This window comes from Podarcis vaucheri (assembly GCF_965113315.1).
Source record: "Podarcis vaucheri genome assembly, chromosome: 12".
In the NCBI taxonomy this organism is placed as follows: Eukaryota; Metazoa; Chordata; class Lepidosauria; order Squamata; family Lacertidae; genus Podarcis; species Podarcis vaucheri.
Genome location: NC_138750.1, coordinates 4,792,546 through 4,820,237, shown reverse-complemented (window position 1 = coordinate 4,820,237; position 27,692 = coordinate 4,792,546). Strand labels below are relative to the sequence as shown.

The 27,692-nt window shown below is 44.2% G+C and overlaps 1 long non-coding RNA gene across 2 annotated transcripts; it reads left to right on the top strand.

Annotated features, from left to right (window-relative positions):
* Positions 1–230: 230 nt before the first annotated feature.
* Positions 231–22,041, top strand: LOC309515449. Of its 2 annotated transcripts, none has more exons than XR_014212483.1 (3): positions 231–1,007; positions 4,483–4,580; positions 21,852–22,041. It is a non-coding gene; the product is annotated as an uncharacterized lncRNA (long non-coding RNA). The 2 variants fall into 2 exon arrangements; XR_014212484.1 differs by lacking the exon at positions 21,852–22,041 and adding an exon at positions 5,235–5,321.
* The last annotated feature ends 5,651 nt before the right edge of the window (positions 22,042–27,692 follow it).

Sequence of the window (27,692 nt, the reverse complement as noted above, 5' to 3'; positions counted from 1 at the left end):
ATTCTCCTAGAGATGAATTGTCAATTAGGTTGGCATCTGCCTGTCTCAGGAGGCAATAGAGAAGTGCACCTTTGGGGAGTGAAGTCAAACTGTTGGAAGGTTGCAGCACCTGCTGTGGCTGTAGAGACCAACGTTTTGCTGCAGCTGGAGCAAGCGAAGACGTGCATTTGTGCTACTGCAGGTGCACCATGCCATTTCTTCTCTCCGTGCTCTTCTCAGCAGTCATTCCTCCTCCGGTCACTGCTATGGATAGTCATCAATTAACAGAAACACTTAAATAAAGAGACCACCCCCTTTTTGCAGCTTTAGCTGCACAAGCGCCTTCCATACTTCCTACAGATCTCCACAAAACAGATATTCTGCAAATGTAAACCTCCACAAACATTTTATGCCCATTAAACATATATTTTGCACCCAGCCTCCCTACAAAAGGAAGCTGGAAGAGACTTGGAGCTTCTTGGAGGCTTCTTTGGGATTTAACAATCAAAATACAAGTAATGGCAGACAAGCTTCTCAGAAGGACATGTTGCTGTCTGCAGTCAATATTCCCCCACCGTTGAATGCCTTCTCCGTTTGTGCCTGGTGATAATGAGCATCCTAAGGGTGGCCAGCACCCTCCCACCACACCTCCAAAGCCTCTGAAACCCAGGAGTTTATGCGTGCAGAGTTTATGTGTTGGCTTACATTGTGTGTTTATCATCCTAGGCAGACCGGTCTTGATTTGAAAAGACTCTCCAAAGGAGGAAAGCTTAAAAACGACTTCCTTAAAAGTCCGTCCCTGAGTTATTTTGCCTCCTTATTCAAAATCTACTTAACTATGATGATAACAGTTCAGTACAAAACTAGGAAGAACGCCGAATCGTAACTCTTTTCAAAGACCATTTAACTGCACTACCTTTAAAATATTCACCAAGCAGGGAAGGTGGCGATAGGGACAGCCAGTGTGATGGATGGCCTCTGCCTTTCTTTCCCCACAGCAGAGATATCACACCTTCAAATTTTCGCAGGTAACATGTGATGGCAATCACTCTCATTTCCTGTAATTAAATCACTGCAGAAGTCATAACTGTTTACATATTTGGAAAACACTTAAGCTGTAAAGGAAACACTGGAGCTGAGGCAGGTGAGTAGCACTAATTGCTTCCAGCCGTTTTGTGATGAAGAGAGACAGTCTGTAGAAGGAAAAAAGCAGTACTGTATCTTGTATCTTGTGCAGAGCTGTGCTCAGAAATGTAAATCCACCAATACAGTATGCAGTGAATACAACTGGGGGAAAGTAAGCTTCATCTTCATAAGGGAGCTAATTCCAGAGGTAGAACAGTGAGGGGAGAGATACTTTGTCTGTCATCATGGGGGGCTTGGTTTATCCTGTCCTGCCCCACCTCCGGCCTAAGGAACCTTTAGAAGGGTCATTGTGTGTCTGTATATTCCAATGCAGGGACGTAGCATGGAGGAGCAGAGGAGCCAAAGCGCAGGTGCATGATTTTTGTGAGCCAGGCACCCCCCCCACAGGGATCCCTGTCCCGCCCTGCTGGCCTGGCCTCACCACCGCATCCCTGGCCCCCTCACTGAATGGCTGCCTGGCCAGCGTGGTGGTGGTGGGGAGTTTTGCCTGCTAAGGGCTACATTGGCTGCAGCCATTGGCCTGCAGGGGCGGGCAGGAGCACAGTGCAGCCTCGCTTGGCTCTGGTGGCCAGGGCTGAGCTGGCTCGTGGGCTCTGTGAACCTTCTCTGCCTTGCCTTGTGTATGTGCGCCCAGCAGCGTTGGTGGTGAGGGCTGGCCGGGCACAGTGGATTCTGTTGGCCTTGCACACCTTGCCACTGCCCAGTGCATGTGCATGCACCAAAAAAGGACACAACGCGCCATTTTAATGAGCTGAATAGAGTGGAAGATTAAGAGCCATGCGGTGGGGAGAATGTGTATATGAATTCTTTTTTAAAAAATAGTATTTATTAAATTTTCCATGTGTGTATGAATTCAACATTGCTTGGTTTATTTTTTGGTTGTTATTTTGTTAAAGTTAGTATTGTTTTATAGATCATGAATGCTTGTAATAAGATTTTGGTTGTAATTGTGCTGTTTAGCTTATTTTTTTAGTTGTGTTACCAATAGTGCTTTATAGATTGTAATTGTTTTGCTAATGATTTGTTAATTATTCTATATGATTTAATATTTATAATGTTCTATTATGTAATTGTTATTTGTTGCTTGCAAGCCACTTTGCAAGTCATTTGAATGAAAAGCAGCATAGAAATATAATAAATCAAATCAAATAAGCACCCACAGTTGTACTGCAGCCTCTCTAAAGGAAGGCCAGACTGGAGCTGGGCCGCACATCACCCGGGACGGTATTCTAGAGCCTGAGGCAACAACTGTAAAAGTCCCGCTTCTTCCTGGCGACATTGGCACTTCCATTAACGAAGGCAAGTGGAGCAGCATCCGACCTGCTGGCTGCGATTCTCCTGTGGGCTCCTGCTAGATCCAAGGCAACTTACTTCTGTGTAAATGTGCATAAGATCTGGCTACGCATCCTGACGCAGGCTGTTTTTTTTAATGTACATTAGCACGTTGAGAATGCTGCTATTGACATGAGGACGCCGAGGACCAGGCTCCTCAGATACAAGAACCAGCAATGTTTCCAATGATAGTAATTACCACAATTAGCAGTTTAAGATGTTGTGATTTGAAATGCTGGTGTCTGGTGATTTCTATTAAGATGTAGCTTTTAATTGGACAATTAGTCCTTGCTGAGGGGGTGCAACTGAATTAAAGAGAATCCAGCAGCAAACTGCAAAGGCAGCCAAACTGAGTACAGGCAATGGTGAAGAGAAGTAGCTGCTGTTCATTATGAAAAGTTAGAAGAAATACTGTAGGAAAGGGGTAAACAATAGCAGGCTGTGTAAGCATCTTTCCAACTATATATCATCTAGGGCAGTGTTTTTCAACCACTGTTCCGCGGCACACTAGTGTGCCGCGAGATGTTGCCTGGTGTGCCGTGGGAAAAATTGAAAAATCTGAAAGATTTTTTTTATTTTAAAAAAAGTCAAATTTTTGCCCACTAGGCGGGCACCGGACTGTGTCCACCCTATTTTCCATCCGTCCTGGGTGGGGATCAGATCGGATGGGATCGGATGAGAGCGGACAGGGGGTCCGCTCTCATCCGATTCCCCATAGAGAGCAGTGGGGCTCTGACATCTCCCTCTCCGCACACAGTGGTGGTGTGCCTCGTGATTTTTTTCATGAAACAAGTGCGCCTTTGCCCAAAAAAGGTTGAAAAACACTGATCTAGGGTTGCCATTTTAGAGCAAAAAAAGAGGACATGGAGCCCCTCACCTTCTACGGTGCCATTTGATAATGAGTTCAATCCCAGCATCCACCACAGAGATAGGAAAGGTAAAGAGTGGTAATTGCACATATACTTCCTGGCTCTGTTTGCAAAAACCAGGACATGTTGGCAAATTAAAAAAGTCACCCAGATTGAAATTTTACCCCCCCCCAAAAGAGGACATGTCTGGGGAAAAGAAGGTTCAGGGCAACCCTAATATCATTTAAACATTGGCAAGTCTTTGGTCTGATCCAGTGTGAGGGTGGGCTTCTTAAGTTCTTATTTACAAATAAGCAATAAATAAATGCAGTAAACTTCTTTTTTATAATCATTTTTATTAAATTTTCTGTTTTACAATTTCAAATAAAAATTTAACAAACTTTAAAATATCCAATGGCTTCCCTTCTTCTCTTTCCATGGTTCATTTTAAATCCAGGATGTCTGCATTGTCCAATGCAACCCGTTTTTTAACCAACACAAATAAGCTGCCTCATAATACATTTGCAAGTCTGGCGGACCAAAGCCTCCTCTTTCTTTTATATCTATAATTATTTTATGCTTAATTCTTGGCTTTCCCTCCTCCAGATAAATTTAGAAATGTCTTTTTCCATTCTTTGAAGCAGCTTGAATAGTTTTCAATTGAGATTGATTGGAATAAAAACAGCATCCTAGGCAATAAATTCATTTTAATGGCTGAAATTCTATCTAGCAGGGAAAGCTTCATATCTCCCATATCTCCAACTCTTTCTTAACCTCCTTCCACAATTTAGCATAATTATTTTCAAATAGGTTGAGATTTCATACTTTCAGCCAGATTCCCAAAAATCTGATTTTTTAACATGTTTTTCAAACCAGACATATTTTCTGCTCATCAAATGCAGTAAATTTCTTGAGCGGGTGGTGGCAAACTGGATCCAAGCACTCTTGGAGGAAACTGAATTTCTAGATTCATTTCAATTGGGCTTTAGGCTCAATTTTAGCACAGAAACTACATTGGTTGCCCTGTACGATGACCTCCGTTGGGAGAGGGACAGAGGAAATATGTCCTTGTTAATTCTCCTTGACCTCTCAGAGGCTTTTGACACACTCGACCATGGCATCCTTCTGGAGCAACATGCTGATGACACACAGCTCTACTTCTCCTCTATATCTGCAGGTGACGCAATGGATGTGCTGGACCAGTGTCTTGCCTCAGTAATGGACTGCATGAGAGCCAGGAAACTGAAAGGCAATCCAGATAGGGCTGATATTGATGTATGTAATTTTTCTTTCCTAATTATACTTAGTGGTAGTATGGTTGTATTGGGTTTTTTTTGTAACATAAAGTCATTCAATAAGAATTATTATTTTTTTTTAAAAAAAAGACTGAGGCACTAAGACACCTCAAGGGTTCCAATTTTTTCAGGACATCACGAATTGGGAGAAGCTGCCCCGGCTTCTGTTCCCAATCATGAATGTCCTGAATTTACTCCCCTGGACTGGTCACGTCAGAGCGAGGGACCAAGAGACAGGTGTGTTTTGGTTCTACTGCGGCGCGAGTCCACACACAGAAGGAGGCATGCCCTGTCTGCAGCACATCAGGAGACGCGACACAACCTCTCTGGCGATGGTGGAGGCCAGCGTGGCCGGCCTCTGGAGGAGCAGGTGGCTTGGTGTGGCCTTCTTCAGGAGAAGTGATGCAGAATTGCTAGAATTTACATTTCACCGAAAGCAAGCCAATCAATTGCTCACCCAAATACAAACAAATAGTATACAGACAAATAGCATGGTAAGTAATGTTTACGTTACTTACCAAACTCAATATCATAGAGAAGAGGATGATCACAATGAATCAATGAACTAAAAAATGTAACAAAAATAAATTCAACACTTATAAGCTTCAGTAATAATTCACAACTAACTCAACAGAATGACGCAGATAGGATTGGTTGCGGGTTGAATGATGATGAGTCACCGGTTGTTTACGTCTCGCTTGAGTACAAACTGCAGAGACAGACTTCGGCGAATCGGCGGAAAGAAACACCTTCCCTTCTTTATCCATACGCTCTCCACTACACAGAGTCGAGTTCTGCTGCATTTTGTTGTGTTTGTTGACTGAACTAAAAAATTTCAATACGTATTATGTTGACTTGTTGAAGTTAATTAATTGTCAGATGAAGTTATTAAACTTGTTTTAAATAATATTATTTTTTCAAAAAGTGTCATGAACCCAAAAAATGTTTTTTTTTTAAAAAAATTAAAAACACATATTAATGCCTTATTGTCCCCCCCTCGGTGATGACACCTGGGGCGGCCCACACCCACTGCACCCCCCTTCCTATGCCACTAATTGGAGCAGAGTAATGGTTAAATTAATTCAACTGATTTGGGTGATCTAAGGCAAATTAATTGAAAAAATGTATTTGAGGTGATTTGGTTGAGCAACTGATTGGTTGCTCTCTGTGAAATGTACATCCTAGTAATGGTTTCTAAATGTACACAAATGCACATAACCAGATGTGACTATGGTCCTATGTGACAATCTCTCTCTAGCCTGAATTGCGTGTTGCCATTGCAGTGCGGCAGCTGCTTCCCTGAGCTCTGGTTTTACCATACAGCTGCAACGTCTGCAAAGCAGAAGGCCAAGAGAATGGCTTCCTTCCTTCCCATACCAACTTTGTCCTTGCCCTACCCACACCATTTGCATTTGGAGTATTGCCAGCATAGGGCAGGGCAGGGATGGACTGGACTACCTGACAGGAGTCTAAAACTGGGCCTTTAGATGCTCTCTTATTCTCTTCATTCTTTGAACTGCTTACAGATTAAGTCTAAATTTCCTCCCCAACAGTAAGATAGGGGAAGTTTCTTTATGCGATGCATGCTGAGAATGATAGGCAACAATTTCATGGTGAAATTAATAGCGCCCTGGTGGCAGGAAGGAATGCTTCCTGACCAAAATATCCCCTTGAATGCATCTCACTGTCTGACAGGCACTAAGGATTCTCAAATATCTGAATCTTAAATTTCCTTAATGAGTTTTCTGCTGGAATATCACATGCTGTTCTATTAAATTAGATGCTAAACACCTGAACAAGATTTAGCATCAGATGGCTCCATATCCATCTTGTTTTGATGCAAAGTTCAGAGCAACTGTGAAAAATGTACCCTTCCCGATATAAGGACATATGTAAAATGATATTTAGCAGTCTCTGTTTACCCTAAGCCATCTTAAAGGTTTTTGTTTTAAAACGTGCATGAAATTTTACTGTTTTAAGTGAAATTTATTCATGCATATAGTATGATGAATTTGGACAACTAATGAAATACTGGTTTGTCAACTCCACTGCCTGCTGCCATACATCCATGGCTACTATTCACAATTTAAATGTGCTAGAACATTTATAATTTTGGTGTGTAATGCTGTATAGATGCAGAATTTAGATGGAGAAAGAGCAGTAAGTTCAACTACTGTAAAAACAAGTTTATATTAATGCTCTTTTTACCATGAAGGTAATATTAGCAGAAAGTTATAAGGAGCACCTGTAAAGGTTGCAGTTCTGTACAGACTTACCTTTGAGTGAGTCCCACTGAACTCAACGGGACTTATTTCTCAGTTGACATGTATCAGACTGAGGGATGGGCAGATTTCTGTGCACATACCGGCCCCTGCACCCATTTCACTAGTGTTTCACAGTTTTCAAATGAAAGTTCATTCCATTACAATCTCTCGATGCATCTGGCTAGTAAATTACATATAATAATTTTAATTATATGTACTGTTTATGCAAACCGTGTACTGTAATGAAATATGTACATACTCGTTTTTGAATCATTCGATATCCTGCAAATTCATAAAGTTCAAAAACTGCTGTGTGGATTCCTCAATCATACATAACTGTACCCCTAACACTAGGTACCCTGATAACAGGGTTGCATTGTCAATCACTATAAATCTGGCAGCGGTGTTTGAGGTGGGAGGAGTGGTACCTGCAAGACTGACTGAGCTGCTCCCAGCTTTGAAACTCACTCCCTAGAGAAGCTGGACTGACTCCCTCCTTGTCTTCCTTCCACTGGCAGGTGAAGACTTTCTTTTTCCAGCAGGCTTTTGGGAACCAACTGCTTTTATTGAAAGGACTGGTGCCGTGCTTTTTTAAAATTGTAATTATTTGTATGGTTTAATATATGTTTATATTTCTACTGTATATAGTTTTGATTCTATCAATTCTTTCATTTAATTGTTTTTAAATGATCCCCACGCCCCTATGTTTTTAGCTGTTCTTATTATTTTTATCTGTAAACTGCCTTGAGTCTCTGTCAGGGGAAAAGGCAAGTATAAATAAATTTAATAATAATAGCAAAACAGTTTCATGTTCTCACGTGAGCCACATGGATGCAGTAAGACCTGTTGCTCCCTGGGCGCATCGCAATGGCTTTTTAGTTATAGACCCAATGGCTCATGGGCACCCTTATATTTGTGCCACTACTGAATACTCCGTTCTGCTCACAGCCACCAGCTGTACTTCATCTGAGGTAGCTGAAAAGGGCCTTGGATGAAGACCTCTTGCAGTTGCTATAGGTGGGAAGAGGAAAGTCTTCAGGTCATGTGCTTAAGCAGGATCTGGCAATCTGATCCTAAAGATTCTCATTAGTTGTAGGGATATCATTTCTACAGAACAAAAACTGTGCTGATTGGAAGAGCCCAGAAGCTTTGTACAAGGGAATGAGGTGGTGCTTGACTTAATCTTCAGAGAAGCAATTCGGGTTGAAGCAGTAAAGAGGGAGCCATATGTTCTTGGAGCCATGGGGGTGGACTTCCCTGATGACAGCAGCCAGTGTTGGTGAGCAGAGGCAAGGAAGCACATCCTATGAAGATGACAAAAAAGAATACAGCTGTTTGTAAATGTGGCAGGGAGACAGGGCAGAATTCGGTACCATTTTCAAGAACTTGGTAGCCATTTTCAAGAGTGTCTCTATGTCACCCATAGTAGATAGGTAGCCGTGTTGGTCTGCCATAGTCAAAATAAAAAAAATTCCTTCCAGTAGCACCTTAAAGACCAACTAAGTTAGTTCTTGGTATGAGCTTTCGTGTGCATGCACACTTCTTCAGATACCATGTCACCCAGTACAGAGAGAGAGAGAGAGAGAGAGAGAGAGAGAGAGAGAGAACTGCTAATCCACCATGCATTCCCAATAAGCCATGGTGCATAAAAGACTTATTCCCTCTTGTATAGTAAGTTTGTGTAGCAAACTGCTTATTAATAGTAGTATTTTCAGAACACCTAATATATCTAACTGTGCAAGTCGACTAACTCCAGCAGTTTCATTGGCAGTATAAATAATACATCCCACCCAAGCAGATTTTTGTCTCTAGTGATATCATAATGTTTGTTACGGTTCATGTATAATACTGGCTCACTTAGAATAACACACATTTCTCAGAACAAATATGCTTTCATCACAGGGTCTGATTTTCCCTGTCTCCTCTTCACTTTGGCACCACTGATTTCAGCTGCAAAACCCTTTATTTTAGCTGACAAGGAGAAAAGTGTCCATAAAGTAGTTCTTAATCAAAGCTGGGGGTTTATCCCTCTGTATTCTTTCTTCTCTTTCTTTTTCTGAAGAACACATTTTATTATGGAGCCAAAAAGTACTGTTTACTCATGAAGATAAAAGACCTTTTGTGCTGAAACGGCAACTGAATATAAGTGTCACACATTAAGTCTGCTTGTACCTGTTGCTTCACAGTGGGTCTAATGTCATTCAAAGAGCGGAAGTATGTTTAAAGTACAACACAGTCTGATATTAGCAGTATCAGGGGAAGCATTTTTACCCACAAGGGCACCTATCAAAATTATCTGCATTGATGGCAAAATGCATGCTGTCTTGGAAGTTAAACCTGCCAAGCAGAAACACTATCTGTTTCTTTCAGATGTCTTGTGGCGCATCACTTTACTTAGTCTCTGCAAACTCAGAGAGATGAAAGAGTAAATGATAGACAAGCAGAAGAGATATTTCTGTACACAATGGAAGGTGAAGATGATAGAGGTCCTCCAATAATCATGGCAAATCACAACGATATATAAAATACAAAAGCCACAGCAAGGATGTTTGTTTGAATGATGGTGAGGCAATTGTCCAAGCACAATGAGAAGTTGCATTGGCATCTAGATTATGGGATAAAAACCAGATTCTCTCTGACAGTGTTCATAAACTGATATATTTGTTGTTCAGCAATTTGACTTCACACAGGCAGAATCCCACAGTTCCCCAGAGGCATATCACAACCTCATATTGAGGAAGAGGAGGGGAAACTCTACAGTTATGACTATATGAATTTATATATGAAACTCTCCTCATCATCTATGTCTCCCACAGCAATTTGGTACTTGTTTGGATTACCTTTGCAATGCTTTGTCACTGGGCACCTGATACATTATTGTACAGTTTCATATGTACTGCGCAAAGAAACAGATAGTCCCTGTTTATACAACTCTAAATGTGAGGTTTTGTGGAGCAAGAGGGTGTCGGGTGATTTCAGCTCCTATGCACACCCAATTTTGGAAGCAACAATTGTAACTCCATTGTTTACTTCTTATTCCTGGCCACTCTCCGTAGCTGCCAAATGTAAAAAAAAAGAAGTGGTATGCAAAGGAGCTGTTTATGCATGTGGACTGGAAACATGCCTGCCAGTTTCACAACTGCCCACTGCCATGTCTCCTCAGACTTCCCAGAGGCACCTGACTGGCCCTACCCAGAAATAGAATGGCTCTCCTGGTTATGTTTGATGCCCACAGGCAGAAGTGGATGGTGCTAGAAAGCCCCTGGGGTTCCGTGGACTTCAGGATTCTGAAGACAGGTGGGCAAGCAGCAGGCAGTGGAGATCTATAGTCAGCACCTCTGCTACAGAACTGTGGAAACCAGAGACACAAGTAGGTCAGCCAACATGGCCTTAGTTAGGGAGCCAGAGCCCTGGACTGCTATTCCAGCTGAATAGTCCAGCTGGAGATACAGAGCCGTAGCTATTGGGGGGGGGGTGGTAGCCAGGTTTTTTGCCCCAGGTGAAGCCTCCAGAGAGGCACCATTGAGGCTCCCAGCCTGTGCGTGTGTGCGTGCGTGCACACGAATGTGCATAGGGGTGCCAAACTGAGGCACCTGGGTCTTTGACTCAGGTGAAATAAAGCCTGGTTTCACCCCTAGGGGAGGCAGGTGCCCAGTCCTGGGAGGTGGAGGTCTTGGCCAAATGGTGCTTGCTCTGTTCCTGTGGTGTGTGCTCCACTGAGGGTGTGTTGTCCTGCGCTACCTCTGGGACTGGTGTGGTCATGAAGGTAGGGTCTCAAGAGCAGAGGGAGTTTCGGGGGAGGAGTGATTAGTGTCTGAGGATATGGGCAAGGAAACATTGTTGGGAGCAGGGGTTGGAGGCACCATGATCCATCTTCACCTTCAGTAGCAGAGAGATTGCCCCGGGGGCTAATTCCTGAAGAAAAAGTCCAGGGAGAGAAGGTCTTCCTGATCTTCAGGGTCCCAGGATTCATTTATGGACCACAAGTTCCTGGATCTAAATCCTGGGCCATGACTATGCTGAACTAGATAGATTGAACCAGACGAAGTGAGCTAGTTGTTTCTGCTCTCCTGCTTTTAAATTCTTACTTTTGTGGACCACAATGTGTGGAAGATCCGAGTGGGTGTACAAGTACTGCAGGAACCAGATAAACAAACAAGCAAATCTGATTATCCAAGGATTAAGCACATGGATTAAGCAAGATCCAAGTTTTAGGGGGCCCTGGGCAAAGTGCCCTCAGGTGGGCCTTGGCAGGCTCACCTGATGGCAACAGAAGGCAGCAGCAGACACCAGCAATGCTCACTCCACAATGCTCCACCACATTGTAGGGAATTAAAATGGTGGCTTGATCCAGCTGGCTGGTTCTGCTTAGATGGCCAGGCTGGGAAAGGGCTCAGTGGTGCGCTCTTGCTTTGCAGGTGCTGACAGCAGTCCTGCACATGGATGTGGCTTTAATCTTTTGGGTCTATAGGCTAACCCATGTTCCTTCTACTATATTACTTAGTGTACCATTTCCCCAAGCCAAGGCATTAGGACTGGAAGGTAGGTTTTTAAGTTTATTCTTCACTAACATGACAATCATGGCACAAGAGGAAAGTTCCATTAGTAAGAGCAAGATGCTCAAGGCTTCAGTTAGCTGATTTGAAACATTTGCTGCTAGTAAGCTGTGGATATAATATTATGCATGAATGACAACTTAGATTTCCACTTGACTCACTTCAAAAGATTGATGACAAATGTCTCAGGTAAAGAAGAAAAATGGTACCGATTTTGGATAAATGCACATTACATCTTAAGGTTACATTGAGAAATGTGTCGGCTTTTTCTCTGTTGCTTAAGGCTATATATTTAATCCAACAAATAGGCCAGGGAATATATACCAGAATGTTAAACAGCATTAAAAGGGAAAAGAGAGAACATCTGTGAAGAAGCCATGTATCACAAGAAATAGAAACTTGTCTCTTGACCCAGTTGCAATAGGTTATAAGAGTGGATGCTCCTGACTGCAGATTACAGATCCCACCCGCAACCGAGCTAAAATGCTTCCTAATCCACCAGGCTCAACAAATGCCAAGCAAGGGATGGACAGTGAACAGAAAAGCAATTTCTATATGCTCCATCATCACTGCATATACACCCAAAATGATTGTGTCAACTGTCTTGGGCCCCTAGTACAGATATTTGTATGAGATAATGTCACAGTATGTCCCTAGCATGTCCTGCTTTGGAACTTTAGGAACAGTTAGGAACAGCTAGGTCGGAAACGATAAGGACAGTGGAAAGCTCTCTATCATGTCTGTCATGCTCACATCAGAATCTCCAGCAATTGCTTGTCTTCCTTAGCCTTCACATGGAGAATCATGTTTTAGAGACGGCTTTTGTATACCTGATTCAAGAACTAGATCAGAAATTTTGCTTGAGAGCATCTAATCCCAGAAATCACTGGCACCATCTCTGGGGGCCCCTGGGGGCCTGGGCACCCATGCAATTTTGATTGTGGGTGCCCAGCCCCAACCCACCACTCCTTTCCTCTCTCTGGTGCCCATGGGTGTAGCCAAGGGGGGCACCTGCCCCCCCTAAATAAATCAAAAACAATAAAAAATACAAATATGAGGTTCTGCCCCCACTGACAAAAGCCTGCCCCCACCAACAAAAATCCTGCTATTCCCATGCTGGTGCCGTGGTGGTGACTGAGCTGGAGCTTCTGCCTCCGTGCAGGAAGAGCCTTCCTGAGACCACGCCAGGCCCGCCAGGCCATCTTGTGGCTACAACAGGCTCCACCCAGCCTATCTGCAGTTAGGGAGGGCTCCGGCAGGCCTTCTGGAGGCCACAGTGGGTCCCATGAGACCTGCTTCTGCCGTGTGACATCACACGTGTGTGCTGGGCACTGAAACTCTTCCCACCCACCATTAGGTTAACTCCATGCCCCGAAGGTCAAACAGTAAACTTGAAATGCTTCTGAAATGTGTCGTGGTCATGAACTACTAGACTGGCAGGCCGATGCCCCATGCAATGAATCTCCAAACTGAAGGTAAGGGATAACAAGGTCAGTAGGTTCAGTTCTCTTTTAATGTAAACTGACCTAATTTGAACTTCCCAAAATGCAGTTATCCTTAAAAAGTTACACTTCTCCCAATCTGTGATGCAGTTCTCCAACCAAAAAAAGGTATACCAAACTTCATATAACAAGGGAAAGTATGCCACAGGCACTGGTTTGAAGCCTTACTATGAAACTGATCAGATGAAAGCTGATTGCACACATGGAAGCATCCGAATGGTATTACAAACAATGTAGAAAATCTCCTTTGGCAGCACCACCCCCTTTGTGTAGAACCTGAGAAAGCAAACCAGCATTTTAAACTATTCAACCTGGGTTGCAGAACTTGTGGCCCTCTGGATGCCACAGGTTTGTAGCTTCCATCATTGCTAACCATAAGCCATAGTGGATGGAGTCAAGGGAAACTAGTATCATTCTGGTATGAGCCTTCTGGAGATGTCTGGGAGAGGCTGGCTAGATGAGGAGGAGGAGTGAGAAGCAACCAGAGATTTGGAATAGTTTAACCCTGGGGGAGGTGGTAGCAGGCTGGCTGGGGTGGGTGGGATTTGGGGACCCCAGAAGGAGTCTGGCCCACAGGAGAGCCCTAGCTGCTTAGGAGGGAAAGACCTGGATCTGGAGGAAGGGGTGAGGAACTGTTGAAGTTCTCAGGCACCTTCCCCTTCTGAGCTATCCCCTTTTGCGGAGGTGCTTAGGGATAAGTCTGGCCCCATTGATTCTGGCATGTCTCCAAGACATGGAGACAACGGCACCAGTGTGAGCACACCCTTCACATGCAGCCTCTATGGAGGAGTGCCCACTTGCTTGCCCAGTGCCAAGGCTTGGGACATCAAGCACATGCCCACCCTGATCTTCAAAAGGAGAGTGCAGGTACTTGTGCTGATTCTTGGAACAGCAACCTAGTTTACACCTAGACATGTATCGTAGATCTCTGCTATGCCTTATGGATTTGTAGCCCATAGACTCGTGTTGGGATGCTGTACTTATTTTTTAAAATAAAACCTTTAAAACTTGAAGTAAATAAAACATTTATAAACTGTAGTGACTGATGAGGGGAGCCAGGACACAAACAACATCTGGAGGACCACATGTTCCCCTACCCTGTAGTAGAAAATAAGATTCTGCCGCCATCTACAGGTCTCCTGGAATACTCAGGAGCCATCAGTACCTTCTAAGTGCAATTAGGTTGCGTCAAGTAAAGAGACAGTTCAGCTATGGAACTCTCTCCCACAGGAGGCCGTGATGGCCACCAACTTGGATGGCTTTAAAAGAGGATTAGATTCAGAGAGGAGGAGAGGAGGATCAGAGAGAGGAGGTTTCAGAGAGGAGGAATTCAGAGAGGAGGAGAGGAGGATCAATGGCTACTAGCCGGGATGGCTCTGCCCTGCCATCCACAGCTGGAGGCAGCAAGACTTCCGAATACCAGTTGCTGGAAACCCCAGGAGGGGAGAAAGTGTCATTGCGCTCATGTTCTGCTCCCTGGTTTCCCACAAACATCTGTCTGGGCACTGCAAGTGCACAGGGCTGAACTCAATGGGCAATTGGCCTGACCCAGAAAGTCATTTTTATGTTCTTCTTTAGCTATAACCATCTTTTGCATAACTTGATTGTCAGCTAACAGGCTTTGATGGGCAGTTATCTACACCCATCAAGAGGTTTATTTATTAATTTATTTCATAAAATGTATATACTGCTTGATTGTAAGAAAACAACTACTCAGAGCAGTTTACAAAAGATAAAATAGTAAAATCAAGAACAGTTTACAACCCTACTTTAAAACATACAAGAATTAAAATACTAAAATAGATTAAACATGCTTTGCAGTTTCTTTAAATAAGCATTTGTGTTTTTACACTTTCCCTTTGTCATCCCATAACCAAAGTTCTGTGAGCAACACACACAAGAATGGTTAAAATATAAATACAAAGCAAAACACACGGCAACACACATTGCACAACAAAATTGAAGACAGAGAGGTCTTAAAACTTGAAAAAAAGCTCAAACCTCAAAATCTAATGAAAAGGCATTGACTAGCCAGAACACCTTCAACTTGCTCCAATGGGATCAGAACAAAGCTCTTTGGGAAAATGGAAGATAGTTTCAGGACCCTGTGAGAGCAGCAGCACCAGAGGGCAGAGAAGGGAGAGGGGAGGCATGGCCACGCCCAAGAAGAAACAAGCCTTGAGGTGGCTTCTTTGTGCTTGTGATTAACTTTTCTGACTAGAAGGGGCTTTCATAATAGCAGCTGATGAAATCATGCTCTGTGCTTTCAGAAGTGACTTTTCAAACTGTGTCTATTAGGCTTCTTCTTTTTAATTAGATGTGTAGGTTGCAACTCATTCATTTCTTTTCTGGCTGAGAAGACGTCAGTCGCTGCAGATTCCTTCCAGAATTATGCCAAGCTATCCTGCTGCAAGTGTGTGGTGTTATGAAAGGCAAGCTGACACTGAAAACAAACATTTATTTCAAAGTGAAGATTTTCTATCTACCCATTTTATGAATTAAAGCCACTGCCCATAAATAACAAGTTCCTATTTCTGCTGACTTTCTGATTGGTATTTTATCAGACAAGGCTATGCCAACATACTGCTTTAAAAAAGATGAACAGCTTTTTTGTGTGTTCAGCCCCAGAGACCTCCCCCCCTAAATAAATTCACACATGACTCTAATTTTAATTTTGGTTTTTGGCAGAATTTAGGCCACAACTTTATTGATTACAGAAAGTGAATGGTTGCATAGGCTCTGGTTCGACTAGCTCCCTGCACCGTTGCAGGTAGCGCTGACCCAGGGCACCAGCATAGGTCAGCCTAGGGTGAACACCTGGATAGGCGGAAAGCCGGGAACAGGCTATGTCCACCACCCAAATGTCCCCCTGGACTCAGGCAAGGGCACAACCCCCTTTCAGGGGTTGACCAAACCAGTTGAGTCCCTGGATTCCTTTAACGGAATACCCTTCACATAGGGATGAGGAGACCACTCCCCCACCCCTATCACCTGAACCAGACCCTATCCGCAATCTTACAAGTTGTGACGATTTGCTATGTGGCAGGCGAAACCCAAATGGCAACAGCCAATCAGCCAAGTGGGGAAAATTTGTGCCGTGCCTCTGTCCCAACAACAGACAACACATGACGGCATAGCAAGGTCAAGCGCAACAAGCCCTAAAAGTAGGGAGAGGTGGGCAGGTGTTCCGAATGCATGAGCCGAAAGAAGAAGCTCTGGGTCACGTGCATGGGTATATATAGGTCCCTCGATCCGTTTAGACTGCACCCCATTGGCCAGATTAAATCCAACATTGAGGGACATACCAATCGGGTGTTGTGGCTAACCAATCCAACCCACCCACAACACAGGAGGTCAGTCTCCAGGTCTCACCGCAACATGTGCCCTCTTTTAGGGAGGACACGACTTTTCAACTGATGGTATTTTTACAAATGAAAAGAGAAGGTACATTCTACATGGCCCAGAATGCTCTTTTGCACGGCAAATGCCTCAATTTTTTCTATTATAGCTGGATCCACTCAGTTCTTTTAGAGATGTGATGTGCCCTACCAAATTGGCTGTCCTGTTTGTTTCTGTTGTTCACATGGTCCTGTCCTTTCCATTAAACTAAATGGGCAAGAGCTTTGTGCATCTAAGCAAACCCAGGGATTTCAATTGGGGTACTAGAATGCATGCTTATTCCACTATTTTGCTCTCAAAACACATACACCAATTAAACAGATGCTTTAAAATACATCATGTATCTACATATCAAGGGCAATATGTAGATATTTAGTAGATCCATGAAATACCTCTGCATTTAAAATACCTCAGCTCACAACAGTGGCAGTGCAAGCTACTATAATTGCAATAGAAAGCCAGTTATCACAAGAAGCACAAGTGAAATTCTGTTTAAATGGTGCAATTTTATCAGTTGCAAATCTTGTTCAGAAAATTCTGGAGGTCTGTCCTTCCCTCCCTCCCTCCCTCCTTCCTTCCTTCCTTCCTTCCTTCCTTTTAGAGAACAGCACAATACATACAGTGGTGCCTCGCAAGACGAAATTAATCCGTTCCGCGAGTCTCTTCGTCTAGCGGTTTTTTCGTCTTGCGGTTTAGCGGCTATTAAAGGCTTAGCAGCTATTAAAGGATTATCGGATTAGCGGCTAAAAGGCTATTAGTGGCTTAGTGGCTTAGAAAAAGGGGGGGAGTGGGAAAAAATCGGAACACTTGCAAGACGTTTTCGTCTTGCAAAGCAAGCCCATAGGGAAAATCGCCTTGCGAAGCAGCTCAAAAACGGAAAACCCTTTCGTCTAGCGGGTTTTCCGTCTTACGAGGCATTCATCTTGTGGGGCACCACTGTATTGTTGTTGTTTAGTCGTTTAGTCGTGTCCGACTCTTTGTGACCCCATGGACCAGAGCACACCAGGCACTCCTGTCTTCCATTGCCTCCTGCAGTTTGGTCAAACTCATGCTGGTAGCTTTGAGAACACTGTCCAACCATCTCGTCCTCTGTCGTCCCCTTCTCCTTGGGCCCTCCATCTTTTCCAGCATCAGGGTCTTTTCCAGGGAGTCTTCTCTTCTAATGAGGTGGCCAAAGTATTGGAGTCTTGGCCTCAGGATCTGTCCTTCCAGTGAGCACTCAGGGCTGATTTCCTTCAGAATGGAGAGGTTTGATCTTCTTGCAGTCCATGGGACTCTCAAGAGTCTCCTCCAGCACCAGAATTCAAAAGCATAAATTCTTTGGCGATCAGCCTTCTTTATACATATTATATCTTACCATATCTGCATTCTTGTGATATTTCAACATTTGTGGATTCTCAGTTTTTTGGAACATCCCAAAATTGTTAAACGATAAAGGCAAAAGAGAAGATGAAGACATTTTCTGACAAAGTATGTGGGCTGAAAGCAACAAAGCAGTAACATTTAAAACCATGAGTATTAAACAGAATCAGAGTTGCTTGGCTGGAAAAATAATAGAAGCAACAAGGAGTATATTGCTCCTGATATGAGTGATTCAAGGTGGGTTAAGATATTAGGGAGAAAAGACAAATGATGTATGATTTTCTAATCCCAAAGTGAAATTCATACATTTGCAGTTGTGGTCAAAGGTCCTGAACACCGAGAATATTGTTAACAGATGCACAAAAGAAACAATGAGTGAATGTGCATTCTGATGTGTAAATAAGCCAATTGCACATGTGATGCACAACGATGATTCAGCTCCTGCTTACAGAGAAGTTGCTGCTTTTGAATAGGGGACATGATGTGTAAATAAGTCAATTGCAGATGATAACACAATGCACAACAATAATTTGGATTGGTTTTGTAAACAGGCATATCTGCTTCTGCCAGTAAATGCCTTGAATGCATGGGAGAAGGCAGAATTTTCCACAGAAATAAAAGAACAGGTTTCATGTATTCTTAGGCAAGAGAGGGCACGAGAGCAACTCACACAACTGCTTTTCAGAGTGTCATTGTAATGACCACAGGGGGAAATGGTGCATTAGGAAGGTGTGTGAGATGCAATGACCCCTTCAGACATTAGTCCAAAGTGTGAAGAGTTGTATCAGTTAGCTGCACATTTGTGAATCACTCATACACTAGCTTTTTGTTACCTGTTCATTGGAAAGCTATATTATTCTGCTTGTTTTCTCACCAAACAAAGGGAAGGATTGACAGCCTGTTATTTCTGTTTCCCATGCTTTCAGCCTAATAGCATACCATCAGATCAGGAGTATAGGAACCTTTCATCCAGAGGAAGTCTAATATATTTGGAACTGGTTTCCATTTGTGAGCAAAGATATTTTTTATTCATTCCAGCAATGCAAAGTGAATGCAAATATAACCCATTTTCTTTTCTGAGCAGAATAAACGTTACAGCAAATATCTGAAACCAGGCTGGTAACTTTCACTTTTAAAAGAAACACTTTCTGAGGAGGTGCTCTAGGAAAACAACCCCCCTCCCCCCTTTTCCTTCTGTACAACAGATGTCCTGCTAAGCCGAACCTTGGCTCAGCTGCCATGCTACACTGACTTGAAGGGCTTGGGGAAGAAGACCCATGCAAGTGTGCTCTCCTTCCCTGAAGCCTGCACATTGGGTATGCTCACACTAAGCCATGCTTTGCCTTAGGGTTTTGTGCAAGCATGGCTTGTGTGAGGTTTTTCAGCTCTTGTGTTTGTTCTGATAAATACGCTTTTCAAAAGAAATAGCAGGTCACTTCTCTTACACACAGCCTGTTTTCTGAGCATTCATCCTGATTTGCTTGCACAAAATTTGCAAGAAGGGTATACAGTGCCCACTCTCTAATGGGCATTCATTCTGGTATGTTGGAAAGTTATACTTGTGTTGCATCAAGCAATCGTCATTTCATACTTTATAGTGCATTATCCCTTCACTTTCCATTCTGCAAAAAGTCCAAATATTTTGGAAGATGGGTTGTTTTGCCAGAACGCCAAATTCGATTGTCTGGCCTGAATGCAATTGAATCTCACCCTCAAATATCAGCAGTCTGGAAGTGCCCTAACTTATTTTTAGGGATGCACCGTAGCTTAGAATCACAGAATCATAGAATCATAGAGTTGGAATAGACCACAAGGGCCATCGAGTCCAACCCCCTGCCAAGCAGGAAACACCATCAGAGCACTCCTGACATATGGTTGTCAAGCCTCTGCTTAAAGACCTCCAAAGTAGGAGACTCCACCACACTCCTTGGCAGCAAATTCCACTGTCCAACAGCTCTTACTGTCAGGAAGTTCTTCCTAATGTTTAGGTGGAATCAGCAAGCAGGAGATGCAGTTCGGTTGAGAGAAGGAGGCATCCCTCTCTGGGAATCTGATGCTGGGGGGGGGCAGAGCTTTTTTCACCCACAAACATATCTGGCTATACCGTCCCTGGAGCTGAAATAAGAGTCAACTATCAATATGGTTGGTTTCTGTACATGGAGAGGGGGTGGTGGTATCTTGTCCTTTTCCTTGGGCAACAAAATGCCTTGGCTGGTCCTGGATGTAGCAATCATATACTTTTCTTCAAAACAAATTTTACATCTTCTTTTCAATTTGTTTCTGCTTCAGTAACTGGCAGCTATTATTCTGCAGTGTGATCATGAATCCAGGCATCTTGTACATGTGTTTCAGTTCTGAACAGTTGCAGGCCTAGGCGTAGTGCTCCCCAGTCCCCAACCCCCAGCAAATCAAAGATAACAGAGACTAGTTTTTTGGATTCAAACAGGCCACAACATTACTGAATACAGTTGAAAGAGGTTTGGCTTGGGCAATGGCCTGCCCTCTGGAAGTGACGCTATGGCCAATCCAAGCAGGGGTTCCTAAGATTGCATTAAATAGGGCAACACCCGCAGTAACCGCCATCTGGGAGAGTGCTGTTGGCTGAGGCCCTCTGCCCGGATCCCTCTAACAGGACACCCACATTTGGAGGGGCAGGCGCAGACTCCAACCTCCCCTCCATCCAAGCATGAGATTGCCCCAATGCCCAAACAAGTTGTGACGGTTGCTTTGAGGCAGGCAAAACCACCAGGCTGGAACCAATTTGCCTGGTGGACAAATTCCTACCTGGCCCCAGAATATGGTGACCCTGCTAGCCAGAGCCAGGTCATAAAGTAAGCACTTGAACTGAGGGAGGGTATGTAGGGAACCCAGCAAGGAATGGAACAGGTAAGGGGCTCCAGGTGCGAGTTGTTTAAATAGTCAGGGCACGGACCTGGGGGACGCCTTCCTGCTCCATCAGCTCTCCCCCCAGCCCAGCCCACATCCAAGCCTGCACCCCCATTCACCAATCTTGGGTGCAGGCTAGGACCCGAGTCCTGATAAGCAGCGTGGGCCTATGCCCGCACCCCCCATCCAGACAGGAGGCCAATCTTGGGATCCCACATCCGGGCCTAGGAGGAGTCTCCACCATTGAGCGACGCTGCCACACCATGAAGGCGAGCAGACTTCTGAACATTTTCAGAGACCTTCATCTTTAATTCCTTTGACTAGTTTAGTGTCATTCAGCTGATACAGGCATGGATATAAAACTCTACTTTTGTGCATTTTCATTGGGGGATTATACAGATATATATTTCATTTTTAAAAGAGGTCCAATTCAGTTCAATTAAGCTATGTAACTAAACACTGCAAAGTCAAAGTTTTGTACACTGACTGTTCCAAACACCTCAATGGTGCCACATGTCATATGAGATGTGATGACGCAGGCAAGCCCAGAGTCTGCAACTTTTTCATTCAAGACAAATAAAAGCTTTTGTGTGTAGGTGGGTGATTCACACACAGCCCCCTGCTCCATTGTCCAAATCATACAGATGAAGAAAGAGATATATGTAGCTTGATGCTAAGTGTTAGGGACCAGGAGTCAAGATTCCTTTTCTTCAGGTGATGAAGCCAGAACAAGAACTAGATAACCCCGGGGGACCAGTGGCCCAAGGATTTGGCAATGACAGTTTGCAGGGCTCCACTCCAGTGTGGAGATGCTCCCACCCATCCACTGCGGGAGATCACTCCAGAGGGCTGGCCCCCTTTAATTAAAGCAGTACCTTCCAGTGTGGCCATGGCTAATGATGAGGATGCTCCAAGGATGGGGCTCAGATCCATACCTGGTCACCTGGAATCCATGAAAGGGGGCACAGTTGAACCGCAGTCCCTGCATGTGCTGCAATAGCTTTGATGAAATTCCTGGGATCATGCAACCCAGCCCTCCTGTAGCCTGGACCACTGATACCTGGGCTGTTTTCCAGTAACCTAAGAAATCACACTCATAGCCTCTTGCCTCACCCTACCTGAAATCATAATGGGACTTCTGAATAGGTGTGGTTAGGATTGCAGCTCAATATGCCCGTTGAACAATGTATTAAGTGTTGACAACTCTTTCTTAAAGGTATACAAAAATAACTTTTCATAAAATAAATAAGCTGGAATTGTAATTATGTTCTTTTATAAACAGAAATGGCCAAGACTTGCTTGAAACATCTCTACGGAGCAGACTGAGCAGGAGAAAACTATTAGAAGAGCTGGAGACTACCACCACCTGCTTTGGCACAGCAGAGGGAATCATCTCAGGTGTGAGCTAAAGAGGAAGTTCAATTATATTTCCCCAAAAAAGAAACAAACCAGACTGCAAATGGCTTTTAGGTGCAGCAAGATGCCTTGAGGAGATAAAATGCTTGGTTTTCAAATCTTCTCCTGAAGTGCACCATTCAACCAGCACAGTCAGGCACTGCCATCTAGATACCTCTTCTTAACATCCCTCTAATCAAAACCCTGCAGCTTAAGGCAATAAAAATGCTTCCTTACAATTCCCAATTCAGACATGAAAAGCCTACTTTCTCATGGCCTTTTCTAAAAAGAGAGAGAAGAAAACACTTTTGAGGAGATTTGCAATGACTATACGGGTGTCTAGTGAGCCTGCTTAGGAAGCAAATGCTATAGCAGTGGGACATCAGCTGAAAAAGCCCTGCTCCACAATCTTAAGGCACATGCAGACTCAAAGAGGTGCCTGTTAAGGTATGTTCAGGTGCTGCTGCATAGAGTGTTATGAGACAGAACCTGCATGTTTTGTGATTTTAATTCTCTGCTGAAGCTCTCTCACCGAAGAGTACTTGCCCCACACCTGGAGCTAGGCATCCAGGGAATTCTCCTCTTATTTTACCTATAGTTGTAGCAGATCCCACCTCCGTGGACCCAATATATTTATAAATACCACACATTATCTAGTGGTTTTTGTGTGAGGTAAAACTTTGATTCTTGGGGACTCAGTCAGAAGTTCAACAAACAAGAAAAAAAAACTTGAAATTATTTCCCCTTCTTTTAATTTTCTAACAGATGTTTAGTGCAAGCAGGATCCGCTTCAGAGCGGAAAAGGCCTAGGGGTTCATGCCATCATTTCTCCCCAAAGACAGCCAATGACAACCAGAAAGTGTTCAGTATTCCCATCTTCCCAGGGGTCACATAAAGCCCTGTGGGCCTTGAGGGGCAAGAGAAGAGGAGCTGAGAAGTTTCAGAAGAGATAATTCTCTCTTTTGTTCCTTCCCAGGTTTGCTTGTTCTGGCTTTTAGGTTGTAAACTGCCCTGAGTTCACTGGTAGATAACACAATTCTCTTTTTATTCCACTAAATAAATGAGAGCCATAAATGGATAAATATTGGGAGGGTAGACAAGAAGTACTGCCAGCAAGGCTTCTTGCATCAGGTAGTTCCTTTCCACACCCTCTCCCTCCATTCCCTACTGTAGTTGAGTTAATCTTTGTGCCACTTTTCCGTGGTGGATTGTGCCAAAGCAGCTGATAATAAACATCAAATCAACACCCAAATCTAAGCTCAACTGTGAAAATTCAATGAACAGTAAATTACAAAACATGTCAAAACAAATTCAGTACTTCTGCTTTTCAGAATGCATGAATGAAATCTGATCACATTTCACTTTTGTTTTCTAACAGCAGTGATTTCTGTTGTATAGTACTTTCTAAATGGAATAATTCTAGATCTCAAAGATGGCCTCAGGGGACATTTTAGACACAGAGAGATTATTATTTTTTCCATACTATTAGAGGGATCCTGTGGCTAATGCTACCAACAGCAGCATAACCCTGAGGGAATGTAATTGGGAGAAAGTGAAATGATACCACTTCAAAACAATAAGTAATGTAGAATGGTGACACAATCCCTCCACCCCTTATCTTAGCTAACCACCTAACAACCAGGGTCTTGTGCACTGATTCAGCCCACTGAGATTTTCCCATTATACAGCTCCTTATGCAGCCACACTGGTTTCTTTAGATGCCTCCCACTTTTCTTGCTTGCTGGAATTGTCTGCATTTGGGCCTCTAAGGCTGCAGCAGATAAAAATCTACCGGTCGTCATGATCCTAATACCACTGGAATAGAGCCTTACTGCAAAGACTTACTGCAAAGACAGTGCAAAGTCAGTGCACACTGATCTACACAAATAAAGCAAATTCACGCACAGACATCTTCCAAAAACCCATCCCGACAATCTTCCTTGGCTACGAGTCATTGGCAAAGAAGATTTGGGCCTTCAATATTTTGCCTTTCAGAAACTCCCATCCTTCTTGGACTCCCTTCTCATTGAGTGTTTCTGACCACGGGATCACACCCAGCATCTCCTTCAGCTTTTTAAAATTGGCCTTCTTAAAGTCCAGAGCGGGCACCACAATTCAAGAAGGACACTGACAAACTGGAACGTGTCCAGAGGAGGGCAACCAAAATGGTCAAAGGCCTGGAAACGATGCCTGATGAGGAACGGCTAAGGGAGCTGGGCATGTTTAGCCTGGAGAAGAGGAGGTTAAGGGGTGATATGATAGCCATGTTCAAATATATAAAAGGATGTAGAATCATAGAATCATAGAATCATAGAATCATAGAATCATAGAGTTGGAAGAGACCACAAGGGCCATCGAGTCCAACCCCCTGCCAAGCAGGAAACACCATCAGAGCACTCCTGACATATGGTTGTCAAGCCTCTGCTTAAAGACCTCCAAAGTAGGAGACTCCACCACACTCCTTGGCAGCAAATTCCACTGTCAAACAGCTCTTACTGTCAGGAAGTTCTTCCTAATGTTTAGGTGGAATCTTCTTTCTTGTAGTTTGGATCCATTGCTCCGTGTCCGCTCTATGTCACATAGAGGAGGGAGAAAGGTTGTTTTCTGCTGCTCCGGAGAAGCGGACACGGAGCAATGGATCCAAACTACAAGAAAGAAGATTCCACCTAAACATTAGGAAGAACTTCCTGACATTAGGAAGAACTTCCTGACAGTAAGAGCTGTTCGACAGTGGAATTTGCTGCCAAGGAGTGTGGTGGAGTCTCCTACTTTGGAGGTCTTTAAGCAGAGGCTTGACAACCATATGTCAGGAGTGCTCTGATGGTGTTTCCTGCTTGGCAGGGGGTTGGACTTGATGGCCCTTGTGGTCTCTTCCAACTCTATGATTCTATGATTCTATGATTCTATGTCCAACTACAATCAGCTTTCCCTTGCCTGCATATCATCAAACTCAGGAGGACGTGATCACTTCCTCCCAAGTTTCTGAGTACTTCCACTTTGTCAATCAGTTCCTCCTTGTTGATGAGGATCAGATCCAAGATAGATGATCATTTGCTGCTTCTTCCACCTTCTGAGAAATAAAATTTTCAGCAAGGCAATGTAGCACTTTGTTGGACCTTACATTCTTGGCAGAGTTTGAGTTCCAGCAGATATCAGGGTAGTTGAAGTCTCCCATGAGTACTACTTGAATTGTGAATCTTTTCACCTAGAAAACATCATACCTTCCAGGACTTCCTTCTACCTTTGCACAATGCTGCCTCTGTCCCACTCAGTAGGGAGTCACCTACCACCACCACATGTCTCTTCCTCCTCTGGGGAGTGTCAGGAATCGTTCAGTAGACTGTACTTTCCCCAACCATCTCAGTGTGTTCTGATGGTTCAGTAGGGGCAGCACAAGACCCTTAATCTCAGGCTTGTGGGTTCCAGACCCAGTTTGAGCAAAAGATTCCTGCATTGCAGGGGGTTGAACTGGACGACTCTCGTGTTCCCTTCCAACTCTACACTTCTGTGATTCTATGAGGTCTACATCTGCTGTCCTTGCTCTTTTGGAAAACAGATTGCTAGCAGGATATGAGTTTTTGGCCTCTAACCTGGGAACATTTTTGCAATACCTGCATTTGGGCTAACACAATGAATCTTCCCTTCTTGTCTGTTGAAGTGTATATCAATATTATTAGGATAGATGGCAAAGTCGGGAGTCTTATGACTCGACAACTTCCTGCTCCTTCCACTCAAGTTGCCTTTTCCAGACTGCAATTCCCTTTCTCTGAGATCATAACAAGTAGGTTATCAGCACACTTATCCACAGTCAGTTGGCAGGGCTACAGCCTGAATTCTTGTCTCCCCTAACCCAACCAGTATACCAATTATGGCATTTGAACAAGAAACTTCCTTTGCCAATGTGATGATTCTACTAAAGTAGGGCTGCCATATTTCAAAAATTTGGACACAAAAGTAATGGAGCTTTTTTTTTTGTCAAGGCGTTTTGTTTTTTTTTAAAAAATGAAATTCACCAAAAACTACATTTCTGACATGGGCTGCCATACATCTGGATTTTCCCAGACATTTCAACAATTTCCCCCCGGACGCTGTTTGCGAGATATGAATACTGGCCGTGTCCAGAAAATTCTGGATGTATGGCAACCCTAGCTAATGATTCCCTCTGCTGTTTGTTTTAGCAAGAGACATTGGTCATGTAAAAGTTTCCACAGTGAGGGAGTTTCAGTCTTGTTCTGGTTAACTATTATGCCAAAATTGATATTATGCATTTCTGAGGCTTCATTGTATGGAGGAAGCTGAGGTTGCCTGGGAGCATATTATCAATTGACCAGTTAGCTGGTCTTTCATTAGAGGAAAGTGGTGTATGGGGTGCTGGGGGAGGGGTAGTACCTCTGATGGGGGACACATTGTGCTCCTTCTCAGGTAGTTTGTCCACCTTTGGTCCTCACCCTGCACTCAGCTGTCAACATTGGCTCCTAGAAGCTGTCAACATGAGACAGTGGCCACACCCTGGGAAATAGCTTCGGCTGGCTGGCTAAACCAAGTGAGAGTCTCAAACCCTCAGTGACTTAGGGACTTCCCTGCATGAAGTGACACAGTGTGGCATTCTGGCATCAGGTGTGTGCCCTGGGGCATGGATGGTGAATGGGGTCTGCTGTGCCAGCCCAGCCCTCACACCAAAGCTGCCGGAGTGACCCCCAGAGCCAAGCGGGGCCGCACTGCCTAGCCAGCCAATGAGGTCCTTGGCAGACAAATGTCCCAGGCACCTGCAGAAAGGAGTGCCAGGCCAGGCTGCACTCGGGTTGCCCTCTGTGCCCACTCACAATGTCCCTATATGCCCACTCATTTTTCAGGGAGCACGCCAAGTGAGGCGCGAGCAAGCACTGGTTGGGCAGCCATTCAGCAAGAGGGCTGGGGCCCAGAGAACCCTGGAGGTAGGGCAGGGAGCCAGGGTCAGATGGGGATCCCCACAGAAGCCAGCATCTTCACTGTGTGCCATGGCCTCCCTGGTCCCCCCACACTGCGTCCCTGCCTGCATGTGAAGACAGGCTCTGGTGGATTGTGCAGACAAGACCAATAGTGGGTCCGACAGTCAAGAAGGCAGCTTCTGCACATGTTGTAGAGGGAAGTGAGGGACTTATGTGGCTCATCCACCTGGGAAGGTAGTCCATCTTGGAGAAGGAAGACTCTGGTGTTAAATCTCTGCTGCCTTGCAGGACATCTTTGGAAGGAGAAAAGGCTAAGGAGTAAACTCTACACAAATCCTGAATGGAGTCCCTAAGGCGGTTGGATGGCACCTTGTACATCTCCTCCTGGCAGCTCCTGAAGCCAGCTGGTGCCAAATGTCTTGCTCTGCTTTCCTTTGAACCACACCCAAGTGAGGCCCATCTGGACAGCCCAGGACCTCCAGACACATGGCCCAGGCTTGCACCCCAGGAAGGTCACTTTGGTGCTGCTAACACAGCAGCTTGACTTTACCCCTGGAGGCACACTCCATTGTCTCTTGTTTGTGCGAATGGTAGAGGGACGAAGATGTGATGTCAGGGATGAGGCTCTCGTCTCAACACAGGGAGCAATTTATGTACCGGCAGTACATGCCATGCGGGCTAATCCTTGTTCCCAGAAATTGCACTGTCCTTCAGTAATTTTGAAGTAATGACGGGCTATATCAAACAAGAGTGTAATCTGTCATTTTTCATTCCTTTTCCTGATAAGTATTCCAGGAAAA